Source organism: Eriocheir sinensis, chromosome 50 (assembly GCF_024679095.1).
Source record: "Eriocheir sinensis breed Jianghai 21 chromosome 50, ASM2467909v1, whole genome shotgun sequence".
NCBI classification, from domain to species: domain Eukaryota; kingdom Metazoa; phylum Arthropoda; class Malacostraca; order Decapoda; family Varunidae; genus Eriocheir; species Eriocheir sinensis.
Genome location: NC_066558.1, coordinates 9577376 through 9593803, shown reverse-complemented (window position 1 = coordinate 9593803; position 16428 = coordinate 9577376). Strand labels below are relative to the sequence as shown.

At 41.5% G+C, this 16428-nt stretch overlaps 1 protein-coding gene across 1 annotated transcript in view; it reads right to left on the bottom strand.

Moving 5' to 3' along the window:
• LOC126982042 (ketosamine-3-kinase-like) overlaps positions 1 to 16428 on the bottom strand; it is a 130730-nt gene that overhangs the window by 95422 nt on the left and 18880 nt on the right. The window lies entirely within an intron of this gene.

Sequence of the window (16428 nt, the reverse complement as noted above, 5' to 3'; positions counted from 1 at the left end):
GGAGACGGTGCCTGGGGCGGAGGAGGGGATTGCGGACGTGGGCCGCTGATGTTGGTGATAAAGGGAGGCTGGCGGCGAGGGAGAGCACCATGAGGCACGCCGCATATAGGTCAACACAATTTAAAGTAGCTGTTCATTACATCATGTTATTTTAATTTTCCGAGGTTTTAAATCAGATACCATAAAGTGGGGTGACTTCGGACAATTCTGACCTGTTCTAAGCAGTAACTCAGTATAGTATGCCTTAAAAAGATTTCTTTTTACATGAAAGTATGGCTTACGAACGAAGCTTTATGGTGGTAAAGCTGAAAAAAAATCCAGGTCTATGCTTTCTTTTTAAATCACGTTTATAATGGTGTCCAAAGTCATAGCAGATCGGGGGTCACTTCGAACAGGTGTGAGGTGACTTTGTACACTTATGCTTTTTCCCTTGACATGGGAGTGGCCGCATTTGAGGATGGCTTCGGACGTTACTGAGGTGACTTCGGACGCTGAGGGAAGTTTTCAAAAAATCAAACTATCAAAAACCTATATTTCTGGCTTCTATAGGAACAAATAAAGATTAAAAGTAATTTTGCACTCCCTTTCTGACATTGAACACATAATATGTGCACTGAACAATAAAGTGATTTGGTAAGTGTTTTATCACAAGTTATTCAGGCACACAGAACGTGTAGGAACTTTTGTAACATAGAAAACACGCATTTTTCCTTTATGAAATGTCTATAATAAAGAGGATTTGAAATACAATAATAGTACTAACCCTCACATATGCAAGTGAAACGTGGGCCTGGAATGAAAGTCAGAGGTCTAGAGTGCAGGCAGTGGAAATGAGTTATTTGAGGAGTGCTTGTGGTGTGAGGAGAATGGATGGAATGAGTAATGAAAGTGTGTACGAGCGTTTTGGAATGTGTCACAGGGGTGAAGGCAAGAAGAGTGGAGTGGTGGAAGAAGTGAAGCGACAGACTTTAAAATGGTTTGGCCACATGGAGCGAATGGAGGAGAGTAAGATGACCAGAAGGGTGTATGTGAGTAAGATAGAGGGAGGGAATGCTAGAGGACGACTTCCAGTGAAATGGAGGGATAGGGTGCAAGAGTACGTTAGGGAGAGGGGGGAAAGATCTTTGAAAAACTTTGAGCAGGCAAGGAGGGAATGTCTGGATAGAAAAAGTTGGAAGCTCTTCTGCCATGGCCATCCCCTGGTGGGAGCTCCTAGGAGCAGGCGTCGATGAAATGATGATGATGATGATATAATGACTCCTTGAAAATGTACGGCACACATGTGACACGACTTCCTATAAAAATAAAACAATATTGTTCAGATAAAGCAAATACATCTTAATATGTAAATATCAGTATCACAAGTAGCACCAGACATATTACATTACATCTTGAGTATTTATGGCCCATACTGCCATTTTGTTATACCAATGAAACGTAAGGTTAAATTTTTTTTTTTTCTGTAGCACATGGAATAGGTAGTATACCATGATTATCTTCATCCCTCCTACCGCTCTTCCGTACTAGCTCGCTCCCTCTCTCTCTCCTTCCCTAACTCGCTCCCTCCCTCTCCCCCTTCTCTCTCTCACTCGCTTGCTCCATCCCTCCCCCTCTTGTCCCCCTCTCTCTTTTTCACACAGGCCAGCTATTGACATCCACATCAAATATCATCTGATATTTTTTGTTCATTGTTGGCTCTGGCAATATTTTAATAATGCCATCCTTGTCTACATCACTGTAATCATCTAAGGTAGGGTTTACGAACACATTGCGTGTTCCCTTGACACGTCTGAGAAAACGTATGTGGATATGAGGCTCAACACGTACAATTACAGCTATGTAGTATTTGTGTTTTTTCTTACAATCAAAGTGAACCTTAACAATGACCCATTTACTAGGGGCAATGTCGCCTACCACCTCCTCAATACCACTGTTCTTGACCTATAGAGAACGTCCTGCCTGGTTTTCTTGTGGTACCTGTGAGTCTTCAACTTGCAGAGGGTTGTCAGCTAATTCTTCTGTGTTAAGACTGGCCCGACCACTGTCTGTAGATTTTGCAAAAATGCTACCACCACTTGTAGACGGTTGGTTTTGCATCTCTTTGGGATCACTCTTGTCCAAGGTAAGTGCTGATGGAACAATACTACAACCAGGTTGAACATTCAGACACTTCTTTTTAGTGTTCCTGGGTGTTTGCTGCCTTGTAGCTGAACTGCTGCCATACCTCATTTCATGGAGCATGTTTATTACTGAGGCATCGACGGCATGGGTTGTCCCAACTTCAGGAACTCTGGAATCCTGTGATGAATTTCGATCGTCAACCGGAAGTCTGGAAATAACTTGCTGGGGATCCAGTGGGTAGATACCACACTTCCTAAAGCCACTACAAAGGTTTGCATTAACCTTCTCATTGACTTTGTCCATTAATTCACTGAGCAATGCTGGGAAGCTGACTTAAGGCAGTGAAGTACGCAGCCTGCCTGTTGCAGTGTTCTTATAGTCATAGAACACCATCCTCCAATATATCTTTAGGGGCCTGAACACTGCAATGTCTAGAGGTTGTGTGAGGTGTGTGGAATTAGGTGGGAGGAGTACAAAAGATATGTTGTTTTCTTCACAAGCCTTGATGACACTTGGTGTGAGATGACTGGCAAGGTTATCGCCGATCATGACTACTCTTCCTGTTTTCTCACGAGAATAGGGCAGGATGATCTTATAGAACCAGTCCTCGAAACATCCAGCTTCAAACCATCCACTCTGCAACCGGTTATACCCTGTTCCAGGTGGACCACCCTCAGTCCACGTGTCATAAAGATGCAGTGCCTTATGAACAACGTAAGGCGGCAGCATGGTCCCCAATGCTGTACCAGAAAACATTATGGAGATGAAAGACTTTGTTGTATTCTTGATCCTCTCAAGATACTTTGTTCCTCTTCTAACCAATACTTTCTTCTTTCCTGGGTCATCAACTAGGTTGGTTTCGTCGTAGTTTATAAGGTTTTCTGGTGGAACTCCATCAAGTGTTGTTTTCATATTGTTGAAATATTCTCTGAGGGTGTTTTCTGACATTTGAGCCCTCGCATGTTTGACATTTTCTGACACACGTCCAGTGAGGATGTCCTTGTGGCGATTCAGAAATGAGCAACACCATTCGACCCCTGGAAGATTGTTTTTGAGTTTTGCTACTTTCACTCTCTGTTTATCCAGATATGCCTTTGCCAACATGCGTAAATCCAGGAAATTGAGCGGAAAACCCCACTCCCCCAATGTAATAACTCTGTCACAAAGAATGTTCTCTTCCAGTGGTGCAAACACAGTTTGTCCACCTGCTTTCTTGTTGTGTTTTCCGTGTAGATAGTCATATGAGGTACTTTTACCGAATTTCCATTTGCTTGCTGCTTTGCGTACACTGAGGTTATTTTTCAATGTCATCTTTGGCTTTTTAAATGGTCTTTATCTACTTTGCTGGTATATTTCCTCTTTTCACTTTGCTCTTTTGGTTCATATTTCCGAGGCATTTTGTCTCCTGTAAAAGAACAACATTAATACATACATATTACTTTTACCTTGTAATATAGGCTGCAAGCATCCTCCAAATCATGTAGCATCTGTCACCTTAGTTTACGGTTTCTTATGTTACCGTTTAAAAGGCACTAATACAGGTAAAATCCTGTACATATTAATGGAGGAATCATATGTTTAAGGCCATGAGAACAGAGCTGGGCTGACGCTAAATTGGCAAACGCTGACGCCGGAAGCCAGACAGTTCCAGCGGAAGACACACCCTTCTGGCGAACAAGCGATGCACATATATACCTTCGCCCAAGCACCCAAGAGCAGAACAAGACGGGTGAGGGCACGGGACACAAGCTCCGCTCTGGGTGTGCTCTTTATCTTCGTGCAACCGCTCACATAAACTCTGTAACTATTGTGTAAAATTGTCAATTCTATTTTATACTAAAAACCTTTAAAAACTCTACACATGTTTTACGTCCCAGTGAGAGAGAATGAACTAAATGAACTTAACCCGTATGCTCCAGACATCTCAAGATGCTATGAGTTCAACTGCGCCAGACATCTTAAGATGACACATGTTCCAAGGTGAATATTTATATTTCCCACGATGCAAAGTATATTCAATGAACCTCGTGTGGCAACATCATCCCCTTTCGCACCCTGTAGTCACCATCGTCATATGAGTTGCTCTTTAGCAGCCATGGAGAGTAGAATTATGTCATCTACTGATGCCAACCAGTCTCATGTAGCTCCTGCGATCGTGACGAGGGGAGGCATGGGAGGGGTAAAAGAAAGTATTGGTAAAGAGAAAGATTGTAGTAGACAAATTTGAAAGAGACAGTGATTCAGATTGCATTCAACCATCAGATTCAGCTGGTCTGAGGAAGCGTGGCAAGCGTGAGCATGCTTCTGGCGCTCAAGTCACAGACACGCTGCCTCTCCAACAGTGCGGAAAGTTACTAGCAAGCCTAGTCACTCACTTACACCATCATCACTGTCCGATGATTCAGAGTGGCAGAAAGATGAGGAAAATGACAGTGGGGTATAAGAAGACTCAGCTAATGAACCGAGTGAGGGAGGGGTGTCAGCTGGTGTGGGAGAGGAGGGGGAGGCAGAGGGAGAACAGGAGCCTCAGAGACGCAAGACAATGCGTACTCCATTCGTCTGGTCTGATGGATCAGATTTTGTGCCAGACATTCATAACTTTGACAAGAATATTGCTGGTGTGACTAATGACTGGCCTCTTGATCATGATGCACAAGAGGTTGATTATCAAAATTGACAGTGATGTTTCCTGTGATATATTTTGTTTGTTGTAACTGGAATGAATAATTAGTGGCAAGAGAATGTTCAGACATGACTGTGCCGTGTGTCATCTTCCCTCTGCCACCGTCCTATCTACCCCGTCACTACCAGCGCTCCTAAGGTCGCCTCATATCCGCAACCTTTATCCCACCATCATTGCCACATTAAATGATTTATTATTATTTTTTTGCACTATTTGGTGCTCAACATCTCTCTTGGGTATTGTAATACTAAAAATTGTTTTCCAGCAGGTTATTGTTTTGCCATTTATTGTGCACCCAGGAGCTATTCCCGAATCTTAATTGCGCAGTTTATGGGTTAAGGCTTCCGCTCGGCCCATACAAATCTATCATCACTTTAACTTAACACATTGCCTGCGGTTGGCAGCGCGGCGAACTCTCCAGTACTGCGATCCAAACAATTTGCTCTCACTTTAGTGCGGCTCAACCCAGTGGAGCAAGAGGAGGTGAGTGTTGTTTGGTGGTACCCCTGAGCGCATTGGCCATGCCAAACGGTTTGCCCACCGGTGGATCGTATCGCAAACCAAGAGTTATATATAACATTACTGCGATATGACCCACCAGTGGACATACTTTAATTGTCAATATTTTGTGCGTCTCTACATACCTGAAGTTTTCATACCTAGCAGCTTGTTTAATTATATATTATTGTCTCTTTGTTTCACAGATGGAGAAAATAAATGTTGCAAGCATTGATGGTCATCCTAGTTCAACAGAAGAGAGAGAAGACAGCCCAAATGTCGAGGACTCTGATGATCCACGTTATGAAACAAGTCTTCTTGCTCCTTTGATAGCCAATCACTTGATATGGGGTAGGCGGTGGCTGAGTGGTTAGCGTGTGGGGCCCGCATTCACCGGGCCATGGACAGCGTAGGTTCAAATCCCCACGCTACCACCTAGGATTTTTTAGTCACTGCCGAGTGGCCTAAGACTACCCACATGCTGTCCTGAAGACCACCCATCAACCTGGACTCTAGAAGAAACTGTCCAAGTGAATCAAGAATGAGTTCCAGGGGGCAGCATGAGCCAAGCATAACTGGCACTAATATGAAAAATCGCCAGTGCCCTGACGGGCTTGGGCCGACCACCAAACAGGAGATGTAAGAAAGAAAAAAAAGATTCTGAAAATGATGTGACTGATGATGAGGAGGAAGAGGAGGACTTTGTTGATGATTTAGCTGTATCATCTTTTTGTAGTTGGAAAAACGTGACAGCAACACAGCATTCCTTTCCATTCCCAGGAAAGGAAGAACTCCGTGTGAGAGCTTCATCATCATCAGAAGGGAAGATTTGGCCAACATTACTAGTGTTTATCAATACGATATAAGATCTATGAAGTTCACCATTGATTGATTTCTTGTCATAGTTTGTTCAGCAGATTATATAAGGAATTTCACAAAAAAAGGAAATTTGACAAAAACATCACTGAAGCCTAGCCAGGAAATTCCATTTAAGAAAAAGCTAATTGCATTATTTGTTATAGGAAAGTTTTCCATGTTCTTTTGAATGAAAAAAAATGTAAGATAATATGTATTGTTATATGTATCAGGAAAATGTCACACAAAAATAATGTCTTTTTTGTATTATTTTTTATATTTTATAAATGAAATAATGGAAATATTTTCAATATTATTTATCTATCATTTTTCTATGGCCTCCTACACCTGCTGACTACTGTAATTTAACTATATAATCCAATGCCTTTCAATAACATGAAGAAAACATGACATATATGAAAACAAATTTACGACCCACCGGTGGGTCATATCACAACATATAAAATAAGCTGATGACCCACCGAAGGGTCGCATCGCAGGTAACGTGTTAAAGGCTATTTTGTTATCATCACCAACTGCAATCAACTTGTGAAGCAGGCTACGGTAACACCGCCCCTGTGACGAGTGAGGCAGTGATAAGCGCCTTAAACAAACACTTAACACGAGCCACCTTAACCCGGTAGCTGCGGGGGCCATGTTTGTTAGGTTAGGTTAGGCTAGGTTAGGTTAGGTTGTTAGGTTACGTTAGGTTAGGTTAAAGGTCCCTCTAAGCAAAGAGAAAGAATCATCACACACGCAAACCATTTCATAATATTTATCAACATATGTGATCAGTTTATGCATGGCAGAAATTTGGCCCATCGCTGGTACACAGTAAAGCCACAAATTTGGCCCGTCGCTACCGGGTTAAAAGTATACTAAAGGTAACATAAATGGTGCCATGCGTGGTAATGGAAAAAGACTTATAAAAATTCTTCGATTCCATACCAATAATAGCCTACACAGACATTTTAGGATCTACAGATTTCTACAGAATTGTTTTGTATTCAGCTCAGATTTCCAAAATTTTGGTGGCAACACTGCCCATATGTCCGAAGTCACCCCAAATCATGGCCGTAGTCACCCCATTAAATCTAAAAAAAGAAAATATTTTGCTGTTAGGCCTGTGGATATTGAAACATGGACACAGAAGCAAAAGTAAATGTGTGTATGGTGTCCCAGATGTTTTTGCTACATTCTCGCGTTGGTCTGCGTCTTCACACCTTCCGCCTGTTACGCTCAATAGAAGTTTGACAGATGAAAAGAACATGGTTTATTTCATAACATCTTCAATGAATATTTACACTAATTATGTAAATGGGTTTGCATTATGATTGTATCCACATTATATCCACATCACTCCTTTTATTAAAATGCATATTTTTTTTCACTACAGTGTCTTAATTTCTCTATACAGTAATCCCTCGTCTATCGCGGGGGTTAGGTTCCAGAACCCCCCGCAATAGGTGAAAATCCGCGAAGTAGCGATCTTATATTTTTTATTATTTATATATATTTTAAGGCTTTATAAACCCTCCCCACACTCTTACAAATCTTTCCCACACTCTTATTGACCTTTCACATACTCTTATAAACACTTCCTACCACGTTTCGTTGTTACGTCGCGGTCCCAATAAAATTTCGACTTTCGACATTTGCTTCATAAATACGAACTTCGCGCAGGAATTACTTTGGCAGGGCGGAAGAATACCCAGAGAAAGGACAATATGAGAGTAGCTCACTTCTTTTATATCACAATTAGGTAAATACGGAAGGGGAAAGGGAGGAGAGGGACAGAGTGAGTCATGAAAAAAATACCGATAGAGGATGTAAGAAGGGAGAACAAGGAAACGTAGTGGAGGAAACAGAGGGAGATAAAGAGGATGAAAACAAGGAGAAGGGTGTGGGGAGGGAGCGACAGTGGGGAGAGTCATGTCAGGTCCTGAGGGAGACTCAGGTGAGGTCCTGAAGAAGAGTCAGGTAAGGGCTTCAGTCAGGACATGACCTGACTCTCACTTTCGCCCCTCCCTCCCCACACCCTTTCCATTTCACCTTGTGTGTGTGTGTTTACCTAGTTGTAAACACACACACACACACAGAAGGGAAAATGAAAAGAGTGTGGAGAGGGTGTAGCAGAAGGAAGACTCAGGTCAGGGCTTTGGTCAGGACATGACCTGACTCACTTCTGCCCCTCCCTCCACACACCCTTCCCATTTCCCCTTCTGTGTTTGTGTTGTGTGTGTGTGTGTGTGTGTGTGTGTTTGTGTGTGTGTGTGTGCGCGCGAGTGAGTGAGTGTGTATTTACCTAGTTGCCTAGTTGTGAAATACAGTAAAACCCCGATTATCCGAAATGGAAGGGGGGAAGCCTCTTTCGGATAAGCCGATTTTTCGGATAATCCGGATTTATGGCCGCCATTTTGATCGCCGCCATTTTGATCGCCATTTTGATTTTGAAACCAAACAAACACACGCTACGCTAAACAAAGTAGTACGCTTAAAACATGTGATGTAAATGTTTTATTGTATGTTTGTCTGTGTGTCTCCTTGTCTGGACCAGTGTATGTTGATACTTGTGAGCGTTGCAGATCTGAATTGTGAATGTTGCAGAGTGCGATTGTGAATGGTTGTGCAAGCTTGCAAGTGTGACCTTGATGCATCGTGCAGGTGGAGACACAGTATGATGACTCATATTATCGCGCAACTCGTATGTTGGAAGGGGAATGTGGCATGGAGTGGAGAGGGGAGTCGTGTTTGTGTCGTTGTCTTGAGAGTACGGTGTGAGAGTAGTCGTGCAGTAGTTTGTTCGTTCGCCGCACCTACGTCCTTGCTGGGGCGAAGGTGCGGACGTGGTGTTGTTGAGAGTTTGTTTAATGTTTTTTGTCTAATACATTGATCTATTCGTTACAAGCTATTTCGGCAATACGTATTAGAAAGCATATTCATTTTAACTGTTCTTATCAATTTTAAATGTGTTAATATAGTACATATGTAGTTACTTTAATTTATTTTTGATGTTTTATAACGTTTCAGTATAGAAAAAAATTAAATTTTAATTGCATTATCCAGATCAATTTCGGATAATCCGGTTTTTCGGATAATCCGCTTTCGGATAATCAGGGTTTTACTGTACAGGAAAAGAGCCGTACTATAGTCTGTTCGGAGCATGAAGTCGGTTCAAGGTGTGGCAGATTCCAGAATTCCCATGAGTGCAGCGCTGCCAGTTCGACCGCCAATTATCAGATTAGCACTCTCTCCCGGCCTACCCACCCACAACCCACCTGTTTATCTCTCTCTCTCTCTCCCTCTCTCTCCCTCTCGACCCGGGGGAGGGACCTAGGGGGACACACCGACCACCACCACCACCACCACTACCAACACCACAACGTGGCAACATGGGAAAAAATCGCTGCCACATGTCATAGAATTTATACAAATCCTTGTTATAATCCTAAACATCGACACTCATTGTACTATGTAGCTTCCTTTACTATATACAGAATATATAAAATATCGCTTTCAAATAGCACATGGATGGGAAATAAGAGAGAGACGCATGTACGAAGGCTGATTTGGCACCATGGGTAGAGGTAAACGACGATACCAGCTCCACCCTGAACGGACTTCATGCTCTGAACAGACTATAGGCTCGTGCTGTCCCGTCTCCAAAACGTTTATTATCCAGTTTGGCTTTAAATTCATGAATTGTTTTTGCACACACAGTCTCCTTGTCATCTGATCTGATGTAGTGTGTGTGTGTGTGTGTGTGTGTGTGTGTGTGTGTGTGTGTGTGTGTGTGTGTGTTCATATAATCTAATGGGGAAGGAGAAAGGGAGGAAGAGTGATAGAGTGAGAGATAAGACTAAAGATAAGAGGGTGTGAGAAAGGAGGAAACAAGAGAAATGGGTGGAGGAAATGGGACAGGAAAAGAAGAGAGAGGTAGTTATGTTCAGGTAAAGGTGAGCAAAGAGGGGGAGAGAAAGTTTGTGATTGGTAGTGAAATAAATTAAAATAAAGAGGTAGGGAGGGTCAGGTAAAGGTGAGGAAAGAGGGGGAGAGAAAGGGTGTGAGTGGGAGGGAAAGAGATTGAAAGAAAAAAAATGGGAGGGAGGTGAAAGGAAAAGAAGAAAGAAATGAGAAGGAATGAGAAAAATACAGGGACGGAGAGGGAGAAGAAAGAAAGGCAGTGGGGGAGGAGTGAACCGGGGAAAAGACTTACGGCGCAATAGGCTGCGATGGAAAAATAAATAATAGGTGGGTGACATAGGTGCTTATTTAGGTGTGTTCCTAATTACGTTGATTTATATGATTTTCATTTTTTAGGCTAGAAAATGCTTATTATAACGCAAAATCCAGCGATATAGCGAAAAATCCGCGATACGATACAATTTAAAAATCCGCGATAAAGCAAGACAGCGATAAGTGAACCGCGATATGGCGAGGGATTACTGTACTATAATTTAATAACTTTTTATCCGGAAATGTCCAAAGTCATCCACAAGTCCGAAGTCACCCCACTTTACGTAATAAACATGCATTCATAAAAAAACACCCTTAAGTGTTTCTTTGTGTTTTTTCTTAAATTAACACAATTTCACATAAACACTGATTCCATTAAATTTGTCTAGCTGAAAACTTTCTATTGATGTATGATGATATTGCTATGTGTGGTTTTCATTATGTTTCTGCTATGCATGACTTTGAAGGCCTGTGGCTCAAAACTAGGTAATGGACATGTTTCCGGTCAACATATCTATTTTAAATTCTGTCTGTATGGATAAAATACGCCCTAAATTCAGCTATGGTACTATTTTTTCTTCATGTAAAATAGTAAATGTGGTATAAAATATGGATTAAAGTTGAGGAAAAATCACTTGACCTGGAAACGGGTGCTGACTGGTTATGACGTCACGATGCAGTTGGCAGGCCGCCAACTTTGTGTTGCTCCGAGATTTCGTGTTGTGGTGTATGTTTCTAGTGTCTAACAATGCCTGGAGACGTAGCCCGCAGTCGTTGGTGATTTGTGCCAATGTGCAAGAGTATATACAGAGGCGTTCCTAGAGTATTTGGTACCCAGGGCAGAGCATAATTTTGCACCCCCTCTCAGGTAAACTCGAGAGGGTACTGAATATATATATATATATATATATATATATATATATATATATATATATATATATATATATATATATATATGCTATCGAGTTCGCGATCCTCGAGTTTAGCCCTTAGTCCTAAATTCTTATCATCACAGCTTTCGCGCATTACCGCCACGAGTTTCGTGCTTCTTTGATATGTACGGGTCACGTCTACCTACCGTTGGCGTCATGCGTGCTGCCTTTAAAGGCGGTGTCCAATCATTGGGGCTATGGGCAACCGCGGTTGCCCGTATGCCAAACCGGGAGTGAGTTGTTGGTAGTCCGTATGAATGGAAAACGGTGGTGGGTACGAGCGTGGGTACCTCACGGCTGTATGTAAACAAACAGACGACGGCAGTGGCTGAGGAGTGAGGAGCAGCGGAAGATGGCCCACCAAGAGACTCGTAAAATGGACTGGCAGAGCTGCTTAGCTTACTACTTGATTGACAAGATAAGAGAACACCCCGTGCTGTGGAACCACAGTCCAAAAAACTTTTTTCTCAAGTCTATGAAAATTGTAGATCTCCCAGTGATGTTTTCCTTTTCTTCTTTTGGCCTGTAATGCATGGCAGCGACGGTGAAAAGTAACAGTGGAAAATAGCAAAAGGGCATAGAAAAACAAAATCAGGGAAAGAAAAGAACAGAAAAACACCTAAGTTCAGGGTGAAGTGTATAAGTGCGCACTGTGAAGTAAATAAGGGCCGCTTTCACAGTCGTTTTGTTTGTTTTGAGCGTTACCAATGGCGGTGATCGACGCTATAGTTTTCCACGTGAAATTGGCCTATGGGGTAGTGGTCGCTGCAGAGAAAGCGACAGGTATTGAGAGTGTGTGGTAAGGTGCGGGGCGTGGCTAACCCCGCAGCCGCCACAAGGTACCGTTGTAAAGGCAATACCTCCGACACCATCACATCACATCACTACCCATCGGCCAGTTTCACGTGGAAATACTATAGTGGCAATCGCCGCCACTAATAACGATCAATACAAACAAAATGACTATGAAAACGACCAAATACATGTTGTAAAGTATAAAAGTGTGAAGGAAGACCTAAGAAGCGATACAAAGCATTACAGGTCAAAAGAAGAAGAAGGTCCACTACACTGGCCGGTGTTGCAAGAAATATCTTCCTGCTGAAATTAGTCATTCTGCTGTCCACCTCGCATGCGCGCTGTGGGAATACACAGCATTAAAAGTGTTAATTTGCCTGGATTTGTTCTTTTTTGTCCACATGAGGTCTTTGTGAGCAGTGAGGGAAATATGGAAGCAGTAAGCAAGTTGACTCTCTCTGCGAGCTATTTTGCAATTGCGGCGGCAGTTTATGTTCACAAGGCATTGAAAAGTCAATCATGATGTTAATGATTTGATGATAAATAACAGAAACAGTTAGCAGATTATACCATAACACAGAGAAAACTACCAGAAGCTATAGGTGTGTCAACTGTACACGGGTGACCGCGACCAACCACCCTTACATTAGCAGACAACACCACGTGGATCACAAGCGTTTATTCAGAACTGCCAGCCAATTGTAGGCAGCATCTATGTACTAAAGGTTGCTAAAAACGACCCTACCTTCCAGCAACAGGCGTTCATAATTATTACAGCCTCCAGTCACCAGTGTGCACGGTGCAGCACTCAGGCCCTATGGCATGGCGTGACAGCCATACTGACTTACTACGTGCCTATTTATATATATATATATATATATATATATATATATATATATATATATATATATATATATATATATATATATATAAATATATATATATATATATATATATATATATATATATATATATATATATATATATATATATATATATATATATATATATATATATATATATATATATATATATATATATATATATATATATATATATAAATAGTATGGTTTCGGTTTTATACGGATTGTCATGGAAGACTTTTTTTAAGGAGTTTAAAATTTCCCGCTCGTCGCACCAAGTAGCCATGGCGTGAGTGGCAACACTGTTCTACCAAAACACCTGTTGAAAGCACCCCAAAGCGTTCGAGATAGGTGTTCACCTTGCAGAAGAATTCAGATTTAGGAGAAGTTACGTTTTGGGATGAGTTACGTTGCTGTAGGAAAGCATATCATGTGCATGAGGCAGTGTTCGATGTATCTATCATCTTGGTCTTGGTCTTGGTTCGGGAGGTAGTTGTCCCTTTCGGTCCTAACTACAGCCTTTGAAACGGCTTACTCCATTGCCGCAGTAACTGCCAGTGCTCCATGAGCGCTGCAAGAGTTGAGATAAAGGTCGTCCTTTTACTTCGCCTCATCATTGCTATGGTAACAGAGTCTCACTCGCAGCAAAATGTCGTACGCTGATCTTCCTGGCGACATTTAACATGCATTACTAGCTGTCCCGGCTGACGAACTCCTTACAACAGAAGATGAAAAGGAAGCTGCAGTGGTTATGGTGGCCCAGAGAGGTGAAATGCAGTGGAAACACTTATATGTGTTTGTTTGGGCCGCCATATTTGCTGATGACGTCATCACAGCATGGGGCGCTCCGTCTCTCAAAGCCGGGAGCCAGCGGACGTGCTGAGTTAGAACTCGTGCTGCCGCGTCACACGTTGGAGAGCATTCGAGTCGATTCCTCTCTCAAACGCTGCCAGGTGTGTTTCAAAGGGGCGTTAATTTTATACGGATTTTGAATAGTACGGGATCCTGGGTCCCTAACCCTGTACTATTTGAGGACGACTATATATATATATATATATATATATATATATATATATATATATATATATATATATATATATATATATATATATATATATATATATTTATTTTTTTTCATGGTTTTGATTTAACATTTGAATGCCCTACCTTAATTTATAAGGCTATTATTATTATTATTTCATCCCCATACATTGCTTACTATTCCAGCCAGACAAATTCTGAGACAACCACTGAAAAGCAGAAAAAAACTGGCTGACTATTATTATTATCATCATCGTTCTCATTATTATAATTCTTCTTCTCCTTTTTCTTTTAATCATTATTGTCATTATTATTATATATCTGCATGATACTTCAGTCACTTAACAACAATATTGGTGTTCTACATAAAATAATAACATAAATTAAGATAATAATAATAATAATAATAATAAAAATAATATTAATAATTATTATTATTATTATTATTATTATTATTATTATTATGATAATAATACAAAAGAAGATGTTTCCATCACGAGCTTGTTTTGTTTCCGTCACGCACTCAGGCGTCTCCCCTCTCACCTACCTACGATACCGTTCAGCGAGATTCATGCTACAACAAACATTTACATTCAAGTTTTTTAACATCACATGATAAAGTACAGTTCTTTAGCTTCTTGACTTTGCTTTCGGCCACCTCTTTTGTTTCTTTTTTAGGAGCAGCAAGTAGCGGGCTTTTTTTTATTATTGTTTTCTTTTTTTGTGTGCCCTTGAGCTGCCTCCTTTGTTTTAAGAAAAAAAAAAAAAAAAAAGCTTCAACATTATGCAAAAATATGTTCTTTATAGTAAATAACATATTTGCTAGAAACAAAGCAATTCATCTGCTGCAATCATATGAAACACAATTAGGTACCGTCACTCATGGTATCACGCGTGGCTGGAGCTGGGTAATCAAAAATCCATCATTATCCACAGCGGCATTGTATATGCCGGCATAGCTGGAGATCTGGGGGGCTGGGGCCTGGGGGTCTTGTCTAGGTGTGGGGCTCCCCCCCACACTAGCTTCTATATATGAGTATGGCAACAAATGGGGGCTCCCAAATGGACCATTTGGGGCGGCGGCGGGCCCCTTTGTTGGGGCCTGGGGGGCGTCTTCTTATATGACCCCTTCCCTTAGCTACGTCACTGAATTTAGCCATTAGACTAGAGCCTGTATCATGGCACCCCCCTCAAGCTGTCACCCGGGGCGGACCGTCCCCCCCTTACTACGCTACTGAGCATATATATATATATATATATAGATATATATATATATATATATATATATATATATATATATACAGTAGACCCCCACTTAGCGCAAGATCAATTAGCGCGAACCGCAATTAGCGCGAGCCACCATCTACCAAGAAAAAAATAATTAGCGCGAAAGCCTCAGTTAGCGCGAGCAGCCACCACGACTGAATTTTGAAAATTGCGCCAAGCCACCATGATGCGTGGCACAAGCCACGAGAGCGCTTACTTTAGCAGAGTACGCCATGTTGATACGGGGCAAGTGCTTTGTTTACGTTGTAATACTGAAAAGAAAAGTGTGTATAAGTGAAAAGAAGAAAGAGGAACGAGAGGAGGACCTAAGGGCGATACAATGCGCCATGGGTCAAAAGAAGAAGAAGGATGTAGATACGGACAACTGACCTTGGCCGTGTGATGCACACCCAGAAAATTTGGATATGCCGGTTGTCCCAGCTGCCGCCAACACGGTGGTGAAAAGGGCTCAGTGTGACACCAGGTTACGGTGAACCGACAACTCGCTCCCGGATGGGGCACAGGCGTTTCCATTAGCCACAACGGTTATAAGAAAACGGCCAGTGTTATAATGCCCCAATGCAGCGATGTCAATGAACGTGAAATCTCAGTCGATTACGTCATCGGACTCACAGCTAATAACAAGCTTGTTTTCAGAGCACAGCCAATCGTAGTTTTTTAATGTGAGTGATTATTTTGAGTAATTATCAAACCCAAAAGTCAGACCCACATGTGCACCAAATAATTTTTTTCATATTGGTTACTTTATTCAATTAGCGCGAATTCAGTTAGCGCGACTGCGTTCATCCACCTAATTCTCGCGCTAAATGGGGCTCTACTGTATATATATATATATCTATATATATATATATATATATATATATATATATATATATATATATATATATATATATATATATATATATATATATCTCACCATTTGCACACATATGGGAGGTCTAAAGATGCGCATATGGCGAATGCGCAAATGGCAAACTTAGTACCCTATAGGGAAAAATACATATGGGCGGTCACGGCCCAAAAACAAAAAAAAACGACCAGCAAAAAAAAAAAAAAAAAAAAAAAAAAAATTCTGCTGGCAGGAAACACGTCATAATCACGGCCAATCGCTCGCTTT